At 54.8% G+C, this 15,017-nt stretch overlaps 1 protein-coding gene across 8 annotated transcripts in view; it reads right to left on the bottom strand.

Moving 5' to 3' along the window:
* The window catches only part of CSNK1E (casein kinase 1 epsilon), a 34,499-nt gene extending 21,743 nt beyond the window's left edge, over window positions 1–12,756 (bottom strand). For 2 of the 8 annotated variants that reach the window (XM_086712276.1, XM_086712277.1), the window contains exon 1: window positions 2,225–2,483. The gene's annotated coding sequence lies outside the window, so the exon portion shown is untranslated. Of the gene's footprint in view, window positions 1–2,224; window positions 2,489–12,648 lie in introns of those variants that run through there. The other 6 variants (XM_086712274.1, XM_086712273.1, XM_086712275.1 and 3 more) reach the window with 6 other exon arrangements.
* Between the last annotated feature and the right edge of the window lie 2,261 nt (window positions 12,757–15,017).

Below are 15,017 nucleotides of genomic sequence, written 5' to 3'. Positions count from 1 at the left end.
AGCAACTTGGTGGCAGTCTCCTCACCTCGGACCCAGACGGGGTTCCCGCTGCCCCACCTGACACAATCAGGACTGATTTCCTGCCAGGCCTGGGAAGCAAAGCAGGAAGACGGAAAAGCAGCTGTGACAGGCACAGCAGCCCTGCCTCTTTCCTATGCCAAACGCTATCCCCAAAGCCAGACCCACCTGGGAGGGGAGATGGGCGAGATCTAGTTCACAGATGGCCAGGCTGGAGCTCTCTGGCCCCGCAGAGGCCAGAAGCCAACAGCTCCTGCCCAGGACACACATCCAGCCCTGGCACCTAACTCCCAGGGAGCCGCCACTGGCCCTGCCCCCGGTGGCCACAAGGAAGTAGCCTCCACCCCATGCCAGCCAAACTCTGGGCTCTCAACCAAGGGCCTCTGCCCACACGCCTGGCCAGTCCCGGCTGAGGTGCCGCGGCTGCCAGCGGGAACACTCTCCACATTTGCAGAAAACTCACATTTCACATACACACCGACCTGTGTGTACCCACCAAAGGAAGAAAGAAAAGCAGACGCACACCGTGAGCCGCACAGAGGGGGAGGGGACTGGGGGGGGGGGTCACGGGTGTGTACATACACAAACACTGCCCCCCCAGTCCGTTTTCTGCCAACGCCAATTCAGAGACCACACATGGCAGCCAGGAAAGCCGCAGGTTAGGAGAGAAACATAAATATACCCGCATCCTATATTACATAAATACCCACGCCAGGTTATATAAATACCCGCGCCCTCCGTCTGGGTGTCTTACATAAATTACATAAATACACTGCACATGACCCCCCAGCCCCTCCCCACTCACCGGGCTGTGGGCAGAGAAGGGAAGAAGAGAGGGTGCAAACAACAGCCCTGCAGGAAACCACGGCTGGGCGCTAGCCACCCAGACCCGGGGCGGGGGGCAGGGCCCCAGAGAGAGCCTAGACTGTCCCAGCACTGTCCCCTAAAAAGCCGCCCAGAGGAAAGGAGAAAGGATAGAGTCAGGAAAAGGAGAAGCTTTCCAGCTCTTTGCCGATTCTCCCATGGGGGGGAGGGGGGGTGGGGGGTGGGATGGGGGTGGAAAAAACGAAGTGAAAAAGAAAAAAAAAAAAGGCAGACGCAAATCCGGAGTTTCAGCTGGTTAAAAAAAAATTACACAAACTACCAAGCAGCAGAGCACATGGACAGTTTTCTTACTCTCTGATACCCCCTCACCCCCAGCCAGAGCCCTTATCACTGGACCATTAAAATAAAAATTGGAGGGACGCTCTAGACAGTAAGGCAAAGGAGCCCCCAAACAGGCATCCGCTGGGCGTAACTTCAGACACTCTGGATCCCCTTCTCCCCAAATCCTTCTCCCTGCGGAAGGCTGTGCCCAGGAAGGTTGTGCTGAGAACACAAGCAAGAGAACTAAGGGAAAAGTTGGGGAGGGGGCTCACCCCGCTTTGAGTTTGGGCGTGAAGAGGAGCTTGGGAATCCTCTCTCTAGAGAGACCCGGACAAAACATAGTTTGTGTCCACGGAGACTCGCAAAACATGGATTTCTCCCAGCAGAAACGGGAGAATGCGATCTGATAAATAACCCCCACCCCTTTCTTTCTCTCCACAAAGGAAAACAGAATCTGTGGCTGAGTGACCACACACCCCATCACCTCAGGGCCCCCAGGCGCCCCCCGAGCACCCCCATCCAACACACGGGAGCAGCCTCGCTGACCCCCAGGTCCGGAGCCCCAAGCCGGGAGAGAAGGGGGGAGGCGCTGCTGATTGTCCAGTGAAACACACAGAAGCCCAGGGTTTGGCCGAGAAGCCCGAATCAACAGTATCAACAGTCTAGGGTGGCCCCAGCACCCTAGTCCCGGACCTCCCCTCCCCCCCCCCCCCCCGCAGCGTCCCCCCCAATCCCAGCCCGGGGTGGCCTCTCGGCCGGCTGGGGCCTTGAAGAGTCCAGCTGGGGGAGGGGGAGGCGGGCCAGACTGGGGGGGCCTCCCCCGGTTAAGCCTGCAAAATAATAGTCACCCTCCTCCTCCTCGTCCCCAGCCGCGCCTTTGTCCTCGCCGGGCCGAGCGGGCGGCGCCCGGGCTGCCCCCCCCTCCCCGTACCGGAGTGCGAACGCGCGTGTGTCCGCCCTCCCCTCCCCTCCCTCTCGCGCAAAAACAAAGAGGCGGAGGGAGCCCCGTTTCCCCCCGGGTTTGCGCCCCTCCGCGGGCCCGCGGCCCCCCAATATTTACCCCGCCGGGAAGGCGCCGGTACCGGGCCGCTGCTCTGGGGGCTGCCGCGGGCGGGGGCGGCCCGCCGGGGCGGATGCCGGAGGATTCGCGGAGCCGCCCGGCGCGCCAGCCTCTCCCGGCCCAGCCGCCGCCGCCGCCGCCGCCGCCGCCGCGCTCCGCTCCGCTCGGCCCCGGCCGGGCTCTGGCTCTAGGTTCTCGCCGCCGCCGCCGCCGCCGCCACCTCCCTCCTCCGGGCCCTCCTGCCCGCCCGCCCCCGCCGCCGGCTCGCGCGCTCCCGCCCGGCGCGCGCCCGCCGGCTCCCATTGAGCCCCGGGCCCGACCGCTGATGTCATCCCCGGCCCGCCGCCGCCGCCCCGGAGGATTTAAAGGGCCCGCGCCCTCGGCTCCCGGGGACGCTGGTGGGGGGAGGGGGGGCGCGGCAGGGAAACACAGTCCCCCAGCCTGGCGAGTAGCGCGTTGCGGGAAGGCGGTCTTACGTGTGGGGCCGGGGAACACACAGACACCGACACCCTGATCCAGTCTGGGGCACAGGTGGGAAACGCTGGGTGGGGGTGGGGAGGAGGCGGGCGCACGAAAAGCTGGGGTTTTCTAGACCCAGAGCCTCCTCTTCCACCTGCTCGGTTCTCTCTCCTCTCAAACCAGAGGAGAATGTTTCGGGGGCTCTGAGGACTGCAGAGGACACAGTCCGGGTTAATTCAGGGGTCAATGATTTGGCAGGACAGCAAGAGATAGGGATGTTGACAAAAGACCCAGGGAGGTAGCCAGGGCTCAGCTATCCTCACCACCACCACCACCACCCATGGAAAGATCAAAGGCAAAGACCTTTTCCGTCTCCCTCCCTGCTTTTCCAGCAGCTCAAACTGTGATGGGTACAAAACAGACCCCCAAACCCTAATCCTGGTCTCACTGGTTTCATGAGGAACCCCACACACTGCCACGGAACTAACACTTGAGTCAGGGGCGCCAGTGGTGCAAGGTTAGCTAAGGCACCTCCCAACTCTGGGCTTGGGGTTCCATATCTGCAAATCAGGAAGAAGACCCTGCTCCCCGGGTCACTGGGAGAATTAATTAAGGCTTCTCACCAGCTTCCAGGGTAGCCAATGAAAGGTTCTAGGGCAAAGTTATTAAGACGATATTGACACTGCGCCATGCACAGCTCCAAATTATGACACACATCCATTCACAGGCACAACTGTGATTGCGGACACACAAAATGCCAGAGTGCACTGTATCCAATCCCGGAAGCATGGTTCCTGGGAAGAGTCACTTCTATAATAACTGCATCTTCCCTCAAGCCTGAGGGACTTAGTCACACACTGTCCAAACTGGTGGGAGCCCGGCAGACCAGGTTCTTCTCTATCACACAGCAGGAAATGGGACCCAGAGAGGGGAGGGGTTTGCTCAGGACCACACAGCACAGCCAAAGAGATAGCTCTGTTCTCCCGATGTCCCTGGAAGACTGAGTCTATCATGAGGTCATTTCCAAGAGCAGGAAAGTGACAACAAACCTTCTCCCAGGGGAGATCAGCAGTCAGCTGGGGACCTGACCTCAACGCACCCTTTGCCAGAGCAGGGGGTCACCAGGGAAGGTGGTGGGCTTTGCTGGACTTGCACGGTGTTTCTTTGTTATTTATACTGTTTTGTTCATTGATAACCAGTATTGTCAATAGGCCGATTTCATGTTACAGATCCATATTCCCTATTTCTCTTGAAGCCCTGGGAAAACGGACAACTCTGGGTCCAAACTCACACCGGGCTGTGACCACACTCAGCTGGCCGAGGCAGCAGCCCCCCATCTCGCTTCCTCACGTGAGTCTGTTGTATCCATTTTTATGATTTCCTTCATCCCCTAGAAGTCCCCAAGTGTGACCCTGTCCTAGAGGCCAGCCACCACCCTGTGATACATACCAATGCCCTTTGTCATCTGTTCTCATCTCAATCTCGCCAACCCTGAATCCAGAGGCTCTGTTTCCAGTGTCCAAGGATGCCAGCCCTCCATGGGGCTGCATGTTCTCCTAAAGTGACACAAGGTGCCCAGGCCTGGGGCGCCAGGCAGAGGGCCCTTGGAAGTACTGAGCAAGGGTGGAATGCACCCCTGTGTCACCGCCCACCCCTCCGACCTGGGCTCTGCTTCCCAATTATGGCCTTCCTCTCCAGGAAGGCACTGGTCCGGCTTTAGCATCCGCGAAGCACCTGGCCCTGGGGGAGGTGGTTAACCTCTCAGACAACAACAGATTAAATCCTACTCTATTCTTTCCCTGAGTTTACACAGCACAGAGCACAGAGCCCGCATCTGAGGCTCTTAACAGTGCTTGCCTAAGGGCACGCATTAACCACAAAGTCCCAGTTTCCCTGTCCAATCTTGTCACATCCCCACCCCCCACGGAAGGATCCTGGTCAGTTTCCTGGGCCACCCAGTCTTAAGATCTACTTGTCCCCTAAGGCCTGCTCCAAGGCTTTCTCCTGCTGTCTCCACCCACCGCCCACACCCAGACTCTGATTACCTGTGTGTGGGCCCCAGTTCTCCTCTTTCCTAAACTCCTAGAAGACTAGCCCCCCAGGGTCCTTCTAAAGAGCTTTGCAGCTCAGCTCTAAGGAGAAACTGAGATGTGACACAAAACTGAGTGGAGGAATGGAGGCAGTTCCAAGGGGGGGAGAAAGCTTACGGAGTTCTAGCAGCCTCTGGGCCTGACTTCTGTCTTCATACTAGGTTCTCCATGATTCCTCCTGGGACGTAACACCCAAGGTGTGGCCCGCTCGAGTTCACCCCAGTCCGCTCCCTGCACACCCACTCACTCACCCAGAAGATGCAATCAACCTTGAACAATAGGTCCCAGCTCACATGGGCCCCACCCTGGAGTCTGGCTGCTCTGCACTGGGGTCAGGAGGAGAGACTCCCCAACACTCTCCCAATCTGACCCTACTGTTTCCTTGGCACCCTGGAGCACCGGGCTGGGGATCTCAAGGAATGCCCTGGAACTGCCAGACCACAAAACAATATTGCAGAAGAAACCAGAGATGGGGGGGAAGTTTTCAGTCTTACCAAAGGGATCTGTAATCTGAGTCTTGACTGTGGGCACCCTGGGGTTTACTAAACATCAGGGAAGGTCCTTCAAATGGCCCTATGCAATCTGTGCTGAGGCCTTAGCCCTGGCTGTTCCTGCTGCCTGGGATGCTTTTCCCTCAGACACCCACATGGCTCATTCCCTCACCTCCCTGAGGTCTTGGCTTTCACCCCCTTCACAGAGAGATCTTCCAGTCCTCCTAACTGAAGATCCTGACCCCACTAGGGCACTTGCTTCCCCCTTTCTCTGCTTCATTTTTTCCTGGCACTTATCTCTCTATAATATATTCTCTATGTATCATTTCTCTCTCTAACATATTCTCTATATAACATATCTCTCTATAACGTATTCTACATGATACTTGAATTTTTTTTTTTTTTTTTTTTTTTTTTTTGGTCTGAGTCTCCTTCTAGAATAAAAGCTACATGAAGGCAGGGCATTATTGCTATTTTGGGGACACCACTGGTCACCAGTATCAAGAATAGTGTCTCTGGTGGGGCGCCTGGGTGGCTCAGTCGGTTAAGCGGCCGACTTCAGCTCAGGTCATGATCTGATAGTTTGTGAGTTCAAGCCCCGCATCAGGCTCTATGCTGACAGTTCAGAGCCTGGAGCTTGCTTCCGATTCTGTGTCTCCCTCGCTCTCTGCCCCTCCCCGGCTCACGCTCTGTCTCTTTCAAAAATAAAATAAAACGTTAAAAAAAATTAAAAAAAAAAAAGAATAGCGTCTGGCACACAGGAGGTGTGAATGAATATTTGCTGAATGAGCGAATGAATAGTCCGTGAAGAGACAGCCTTCACTCTCTCTGACAAAACAAGAGCTACACATATTGAGCACCTACTGTGTGCCAGGCACTCTATAGGACACATTACCCGCATTGAGTCATCCAACCTACACGTCCATCCTCTGCAGAGGAAGTAGACCAACAGAATCTGCGCCCCTAACCACTTCTCCCAAGCTGGTGGAGAACACAGGGCGGAGACGAGTCCCCGGCCCCTCCATCAGACTCTTGAGCCCCTCTCCTAGAAAAGCAATTCTGGGCCCCACCAAGAGCCACAGGAGCCCGAGGGGGCTCCTTGATTCCAGCTCGATCATTCTACAGGCGGAAAATGAGCCCCGGGGAGGCTCACTCAAAGTCACAAAGGTAGCCCAAGACGGAAGCCCACTGTGGTTAAGAAGCTGGCCTCGAATGCTGACTTCGCTCCTTTTGAACCGTGTGACCCTAGGAAAGTTCCTTAACCTCTGAGTCTCGTTTGTAAAATGGGGATAATACAGATGATGATGCACAGGCAAGTTAGCCCAGAAGAGGCCCTGAGGGAGAGGAAGATGTTGATAATGTTGTGAAGAGCGGGCAGGGAGGGAAATCCAGGCCACCTGACTCGGACTTCTAGCACACAGGCTGCATCACCTCCGGCTTCTTCTTCCCTTGCCCTCCCCGTCCCCTTGAGTGGAGGTGGGCCGGAGGTATGCACATGCAGGGGGGCCCAGGTGAGCCACTGGCCTTGCCCACCCCGCGTCTTCACCTATGGCCTTGGCTCTCAGATGCCCCTGCAGGGCGTTTTCTGAGTCTTCCTCTTCTTAGCTGCTACTTGTGCCTCTCCCAAGACCCTCGAGGGTCGATGACCCACCACAGGCTCCAAGGGGTCCTCCTCCAGCTTGCCAGCCTGAAAATGCTGCCCTGGTGCATTCTTCTCGGCCAGCGAGGCCTTGGCAGCTTGCCCCCAGACTCTTCCATGATGTTCCACCCACCTCTGACTGCTCTCAGGGCAGCTGCAAGGGACTTGGCCCGGGCCTCTCCAGACTCCACTGGCTCTAGATGCTTCTCCTGGTGATCTCACCACATCGCCATGCCTGGTCTTTCTCCGGCAGTGGTTCCTCCCTCCTCCTCCTCCTCCAGCTTCGGTGGTGAGGCAGCCGGGTACGGTAGCAAGAGGCCTGGCCCAGGGGCCAGGAAGCCCACATTTGAGTCCCAGCTCAGCCACCGGATTTCAGCAGGAATTTGGAGAATTCGCAGCCCCTCTCTGAGGGGCTGGACAAGGAGGGCTCTAAGGCCCTTTCTTCAGTCTCCCCATCTATAAACTAAGGGCTGGACTGGATGGGGAAGGTCTACACATTCCACATCTGGGGCACGCTGTTGAGAAAGATCCCGAGGTCACACACATGTGGGCTCAGAGGGAAAGGGTTTTCTCCCCCCACCACTCCCATATTGAAAACATTGTACACATCCCATCAGCAACACCTCCCAACTGTACTCTGAACCCAGTCACCTCTCACTGTCTACATCCTTCACTTGGATACTACAGTGGTCTGTTACCTGGGAGATCACACCCCTCGGCTACCGAAAATACACCAGTATTTTCTGTCCTTAGCGTGCGATCCATGTTCTTTCCCAGGCCTGCTATGATCTGGCCCCGGCCTGCCTCTCGGACCTCATCTCAAACTATCTTTTTTCGTTTCTTCTTGCATTTCAAAGGCCTCAAGGCCTTTGCATTTGCCATTCCTCCTGCCTAGAATTATCTCCCCCCAGATCTTCAATGGCTTGAACACAATGACTGGTGTTCAAGTCACAACTCAAAAGTTACCTCCTCGGAGGGGCCTTCTTTGACTACACAGTCTTTTAGTAGGTTCCACACCCAACAAGGGGCTCGAACTCACAACCCGAGATCAAGACTCACATGCTCTACCGGGTGAGCCAGCCAGGTGCCCTGACCACACAATCTTAAGCAGGCCTCCTTCCCCTCTGCCTCCTCCTACTGGATCATCCTGCTTTCTTTTCTTTTTTTGTTTATTAATTTTTTATGTTTATTTATTTATTTATTTTGAGAGACAGACACAGAGTGTGAGCGGGGGAGGGCAGGGAGAGAGGGAGACACAGAATCCGAAGCGGGCTCCAGGGCTCCGAGCTGTCAGCTCGGAGCCCAATGCGGGCCTCGAACTCATTAACTGCGAGATCATGACCTGAGCCCAAGTCGTACTCTCAACCGCCTGAGCCACCCAGGCGTCCCCATCTTATTTTCTTTATGGCACTTACCACAGGCTGAAAACATTAACTTGTTTATTTTGAATGCCCTTACACATAAGCTCCAGGAGAGAGAAATCCTCTTATATGCTCCTGTGGGTGTCCAATTGGTAATGGGTGCCCCATAAATACTTGTACAATGAGCAAATTCTGCTGTGGGTGTGTGATTGTAGGAGTGGAGGCGAGGGCCTGGCACTTTCCATCCCTGGGCCAGCCGATGCCTGACAGCCTTCCCTTAGGGACAGGCCTTACTTATCCTGTGGTTCCTCCCCACCCCGTCCACCCCTTCTTGGGGGTGGGCTCTTGTTCCCGCCCCCCTCCGCCGGGGCAAAGCCTCTCTCAGTGTTCCCTGTGCTGCTGGTCTTTGTCGGGGGAATCAACTCCCAGAGGAGCTGGGAACGCCGGTCGCTATAGGCACAGGCACCCCAGCATCACCAAAGGGCCACCGGCTTCACCTCTCCCCATCCCCGCTCTCCCACCTCTGTCTATATCCTTCCTTCAACTCGGTCTGTCACCTCGCTGCCCCTCGGCTCAACGCGACCTCCCCGTTCGCACTGCGGCCGGTTCTCTCCAAAACGTGTTCCTTCCATCCTCTGGGAATCCAAGGAATCCCATCTCTGGGACGCACAACCACTCATTAACTGGGCCGCGGGAATTACGATGATTGCCACGGCTAATGATCCCAATTCCCACAGCAACACTTCTCGACTCAGCATAGCTGGGGCGACTCATCATCTCACCATGTCACACGTCTGTCCACAAACATTTCCTGATGCCTACTCCTCACGGGGCCTGAGAGATCCACACCGAGTCCTGCTCGCCTCCAATTGACAATCCTGGGGCAGCTGGGTATACACAGGAGAAAAGATGGATGAAGGATCCCGGAGAGGACCTGCTAAATAGTGAGCGCCACAGGTCACGTCCACGTGGCCTGGGGTCAGTGGGGGGGAGTGGCACCACGGGGTGGCCGGCCGCCCCTCTCACCCTGCACCCGGGGAGGGCATCCTGTGAAATGCACAACGGGGGAGTTTCTAACTTTATGCGAAGTGCTACATGGATGAGCATCCAGATAAGTCCCTGAGGCCTCTTCTAACCAGATTGCCCACCAAGCCCCTTCCCTGGAGAAATTGGGGAGTTGCCCCTGGGGAAGGGAGAAGGAGGAGGGGCTCGAAGGTGGGGAGATTTGGAGGGTGGAGAGGAACAGCCCGAGCCAACCCAACGCTACGGTAGGAATCTCAGACATTTGAAGCTGGGGGGGCCCACCGTAGGGAGACCAGTCAAATGGCACCCAGGATCCCCCTCCCTGGGGGGAGAAGGTTGATGAGGGAGATGGAGGCACGAAGGGTCTTTAATCGCAAGCAGCTAAATATGGGATTTATCCACCGGTTTTGCTCAGAACAGCTTGGAGTTCTGCACACAGAAAGGAAGAAGAGGGAGAGAGTGAGGGAACTCGAATTTGCTGGACCATGAGGCACCACAACAGGCACTTTTCATTGGCTCGTGCTTAATTCCACAGCCAGCCTATGAGCGGGAGATCACCCCACCTGTTTTACAGGTAGAAACCTGAGACTGAGAGAGTGTACCAGAACATGATTTAACATTCACAAAGGTTAGGAAGGACTCCAATTTACCCTTCAGACCCACCCCGGGGCCTCACCCTGCCTTAGGGACTGTACCCCACTCAGCCTTCGTTCCCCACGGGGCACGCCAACAGGAACCTGCATGGATCTGAGGCCCTGATGAACGGGTCCCCTTCCTCTTCAGGACACCGTGAGTCTGCTCACCTACGCTGAAAAGCATCCAGGGGATTCTGGTGACCACTAACGGAGCTGTCTCCAAAGTAGATGCCAGCGCCCAGGAAGTTCCCTAGGCAATCTACTGGGGTGTGGGAAGAAAGATCAGAATTTGTATTCTTATTTAAGTTTCCAATCTTAGCTTTCCAAATACTCTATTTTCATGTGTTTTACAATGCGCACATGAGGGGCACCTGAGTGGCTCAGTCGGTTAAGCGGCTGACTTCGGCTCAGGTCATGATCTCACAGTTCTTGAGCTTGGCCCGCCTTGGGCTCCGTGCTGACGGCTCGGAGCCTGGATTCTGCTTCGGATTCTGTGTCTCCCTCTCTCTCTGCCCCTCCCCCACTTGCTCCGTCGGTCTCTCAAAAATAAATAAACTTAAAAAAAAAAAGAAAGAAAAGAAAGATATGGAATGTCCATTGGATTACGAGAGTTGATGCACATAAAGCCTGCAGCCCGGAGTCTGGCACCTGAATGACAGATACAGTTATTACTGATGCAGTCACAGGGAACAGAGCTGGGACTGGCCTGGGCCTTGGGGTGGGCTGTGCCCTAGGGAAGTGCATCTATTGTAGGAGACCCAGAACGCAGAAGAAGTCATTAGAAATCAGTGTGACCAGGGTTAAGACGGAGACTGCTAAAATTGCTAGGGGAGGCTGACAGCCTTATTACTGTCCTAGAGTGACAGGCTGGGCAGAAAGAGGTGGCTTCAGAGGGTCGGGGACCCTCACTACAAGATTTTTTTAGCACTTGGGAAACTCCCACCATGCAGTCGCATGCTGTAGGGGGACATTCCAGGAAGGCCAAATTAGAAACACAGAGCAAAATCTCTCGGGCCTAGAAACAGATGAGGTACGGAATTTCTCATCCTAACCAAGATGGGGCCACAGGTACTCACCAGATTCAGCTGACAGGTACCCAGATCCCTCTCTGAAGATGGCCAGGGGGCCATGAAGATGAGGGGGTCATGGGGGGGTGGTGTATGACCAGAGATTGAACAGGCCCTAAAAATGGAAGGAGGCCCTGGCTACCCGTCAATGGACAAGCTTGGCAGTGGGTACTAGGAAGGGGGTGGGGGGTGGGGGGGAGTTATCATCCCATTTCACAGATGAGGAAACGGAGGCCAAAGAACAGACTTCTGTTTTCTCTAGGCATACCTTAGCCTAGTCGAAGTGCAGTGATGACTCAACCCTGACCTCCTCCTTCCCCCAGCATCCCGCAGTCTCTGTTGCAGAGATCCCTAGGGCGGGGGGGTGGGGGGTGGGGGGTGGTGGGGGGGTGAGGGTGGGGGTTAGGAGCCCTGGGTCTACACCTACTCTGTTACTGCTTCCTGTGTGCATCCTGAACAGATCCCCTGTTCTCTGAACCTCAGTTCCTTTATCTGTACAAGGGGTTGATTCCTAAGCTCCACCTTCACCCTCCCCTCCTACTTTTCTTCCAGTCCTCTCACTTCAAAGCCCTTCCGGAAGCTTATCCCAAGGGGTTGAACCCTTCCAGGAGCCTGGAGGTCACAGTCCTGCCTTAGGGTCCTGTCTGTGCCTGGACCCCACACAGCGGATATGAGCCCATCGGCCCCAGACCCAGAGACATCTCCATTCTGGGGAGCCTGTCCTCAGCTCTTCGTCTACTCCCTCAGCAGCTCTGGCTGGCCCGAATCCCTCCTCCAAACTCACAAACATGTGGACCCTTTTTCTTCCAGAACCATGGGGATGATGTGGGAGGCTTTCTACATAAATTAGCTCACTTAATCCTTACAACATTCTGGGGAAGTAGCTTTATGGATCCAGTTCCCTGATGTGGAAACTGATGCAAAGATCATTCTCGAGATCCCAGTGTTGGAGGTGGAGGTTGGCCTGACCCAGAGCCTGTGTTTTCCTCTGACACTTCCCCGTCTCCCCCTCAAATCCTTCCTGCAAGGGTTCAGAGGAGCACCCAGCCACGGCCCCTCCCTCAAATGTAACATTATGCAGCCATTAAAAATAATGATTACACACACACAGATGACTAATAACAACACGAGAAAATGCTCATGACACAATGTAAAGAGGAGAAAAGCAAGACACAAAAATTGTAAATACAGTATGATAAAATTATAGTCACACGATCGTGCACACAAACAAGACGCTGGAAGAAAATACACCGCAATATCCACAGTCGTTTCGTGCGTGTGTTAGGACCACGGCTGATTTCTTTCCTACTTTGCTCCATTTGCCCAACAGTCAATCCATGCGCATTACTTTTCAAACGAAGAAAAGATACCAGGTCCAAAAAAATGATAGCTTTGTGGCTGAAATACTTGGAAACCTGCTGTTTTCCACTTCAACTTCCTCTCCTTCCAATCCCTCCAAAGCCTACATGTTCAGTACAACGTGACTCTAGCCAAGAGGCATCGCAGGAGTTTGGGGGCAACCGGCGCCTCCCCAGACCCACGCACAGCTCCGTCTCTCTGACCAGCCTGCTTTGACCAGGCTCTCCTCTGCGTCCGGTGAGGACCCCCCGCCCCGGACCCTCCTCCCAGCCCCCAGCCGGGGCTCCTGCTAACGCTCACCTGACACTCGCTGGCCGGCCTCCCGAGACGCGAGATGAGCACACCTGTCCCTCCAGGTGAGGACTCGGCGGCGGCGCCTCGCAGGAAGGAGGGAGCCGGCCGGGGGCGGGGCCGTGACGCCACCCTCCCAGCCCCGCCCCCGGCTTCCCGGCCCCGCCCCGGCTTCCAGGCCACGCCCCGGCTTCCCGGCCCCAGGCGGTGGTGGTTGTCGTGCTTGCGGGGTGAGCTGCCGGGGACACTCCTCCCGCCCCGCACGCCCCACGTGGGCAGAGCCCCCAGCCACCAGCCGCACCGACCAAAGGGAGCCTCCGAGTGCTCCCCCGGGGGTGGGCGGGCTGAAAGGGGAGGTACTACTTTTCCAAAGCGAGGGTCCCTTTGAGAAGCCTGGAAAGAGCGGGGATCCCTACTGCCCCCCCAACCCCCACCCCTCCACCACCACCCCGGGTTTACAGGGACTGTTAGGTCCGCAGGTTCCAGGTTCAAATCGCTGGAAGTAAGGAGTGACGTCCGACGGACAGAGGGAGTCTCTGCTCCCCCGAGTGTTTTCTTCTCTTTGTACCCCCCTCTGGGTGCTTCCCCAGGACCCTTCCTCCGACCCCTTCCGCCAAGGAAACCAGAATGGGGGGGTGTATGGTTAGTAACCAAGAAATGTGGTTCCAGCCCTTGGGGGTTAGGAAAAGGTAATGGGGCATCTGACACCTGTGGTCAGAAAACTATTTTCATCTACTTTATATCATGCGAGATTGCTTATATTTGGCAAAGTTCTGTATCGGAAACGCCAACCTGCCGGCTGTGGCGAAAAGAAAGGGCACCGCTTCTTTGAAAAGGCGATCCAGCCTCGCCTATCCAGAGCTTTAAAAATGTGCTCACCTTTGGACCCAGCAATCCCGTTTCTTTTCTTTTCTTTTTTCTTTTCACATTAAAAAAAAAAATTTTTTTTAATGTGTATTATCTTTTGAGAGAGAGAAAGAGAGAGAGAGTGGGGGAGGGGCAGAGAGGGGGAGACACAGAATCTAAAGCAAGCTCCAGGCTGTGAGCTGCCCGTCATGGGGGATTTGAACCCACCAACCGTGAGATCACGACCTGAGCCACCCAGGCACCCTGAGCAATTCTGTTTCTGAAAATCTACCTAAGGAAGTCATTCAGAATACATGTTCATCGAGGTGTTCCTATAGCTTGCTTGCTTTATTTATTTATTGTGGTGTTCTTTATAATGGTGAAAATTGGAAATAAGTGTAGGTGTCCAAAACCCCAGGGCAGGGGTGACCAGCACAAACACGCAGTGGAATATTACACAGCCATTAAAAGGGATGTTTACAAACAGCTTATAATAATATGAGGAAATGTGTTATACTATTACAAGAAGAAAAGCAGGATGTAAATGTGTTGACAGCAGGATTACAGTTGTGCTTAAAAGCAGAACACAATCTCACGCACAGGAAAGAGCCTGGAGAGAAATTCTCGCTGTGGTTCTCTCTGGGTGGGGGCACTATAAGGCTTCTTTTTCATCCTTCTATTTTCCTGCATTTTCTTCTAATGGGCTTATATCACTTTTATAAAGCTCCTTTATTTTAGCGTTTATTATTTATTTTTGAGACAGAGACAGAGTATGAGCAGGAGAGGGGCAGAGAGAGGGAGACACAGAATCCGAAGCAGGCTGCAGGCTCTAAGCTGTCAGCGCAGAGCCCGACGCGGGGCTCGAGCCCACAAACCGTGAGCTAATGACCTGAGCCAAAGTCGGACGCTTAACCAACGGAGCCACCCAGGTTCCCCAAAGCTCCTTTATTTCATAAAACGTTCCCATTAATTGAGCACTTACTAGAATCTAGGATAAGCCCCTTTCACGTAATCCTTGCCATAGCGTTGAATAATAGGAATTACTATTTTCCTCATGATACAAGATGAGGAAACCAAGGTCTGAGAGGTTGTTTCTCAAGGTCAGAAATGCTTTCCCTCTTTCAAGGCCAAGGGGCACTTTTAAGCACCCTCCTGATTAGCCACCAGGCTAAAAAGGCTACCAGCCTCAGTTGGGCTAAAGGGAGCCACGGAGAGGGTTTGTCCATCCTTGGGCTTTAAGAGGAGAAACACTGTGAGAGGGAACCACAGAGTCTCAGCATGCCCTCCTTCCTCCCTGTGGGTGGGTCCTTCCCTCCTGCCTGGGAGACTTTGAGGCTGACTCACACTGGTGGGACCCAGGGAAGATAGAGCTTTCCAGAGACCAAGCTCCAAAGTTGAGAGGTCAGCTAACTCAGCCTCGTTGATTAGTTGTAGCCTTAATATATTTTTCTGATTATAAAGGCAATGTATAGTTATTATAGAAAATTGGAGAGACCCATAAAACATAAAGAAGAAAGCAAAAGCCAACCCCT

This window comes from Puma concolor, chromosome B4 (assembly GCF_028749965.1).
Source record: "Puma concolor isolate L17-30 chromosome B4, mPumCon1.1.hap2, whole genome shotgun sequence".
Lineage (NCBI taxonomy): Eukaryota > Metazoa > Chordata > Mammalia > Carnivora > Felidae > Puma > Puma concolor.
The sequence above is the reverse complement of the archived record's forward strand: the minus strand, read 5'-3'. Positions and strand labels throughout refer to the sequence as shown.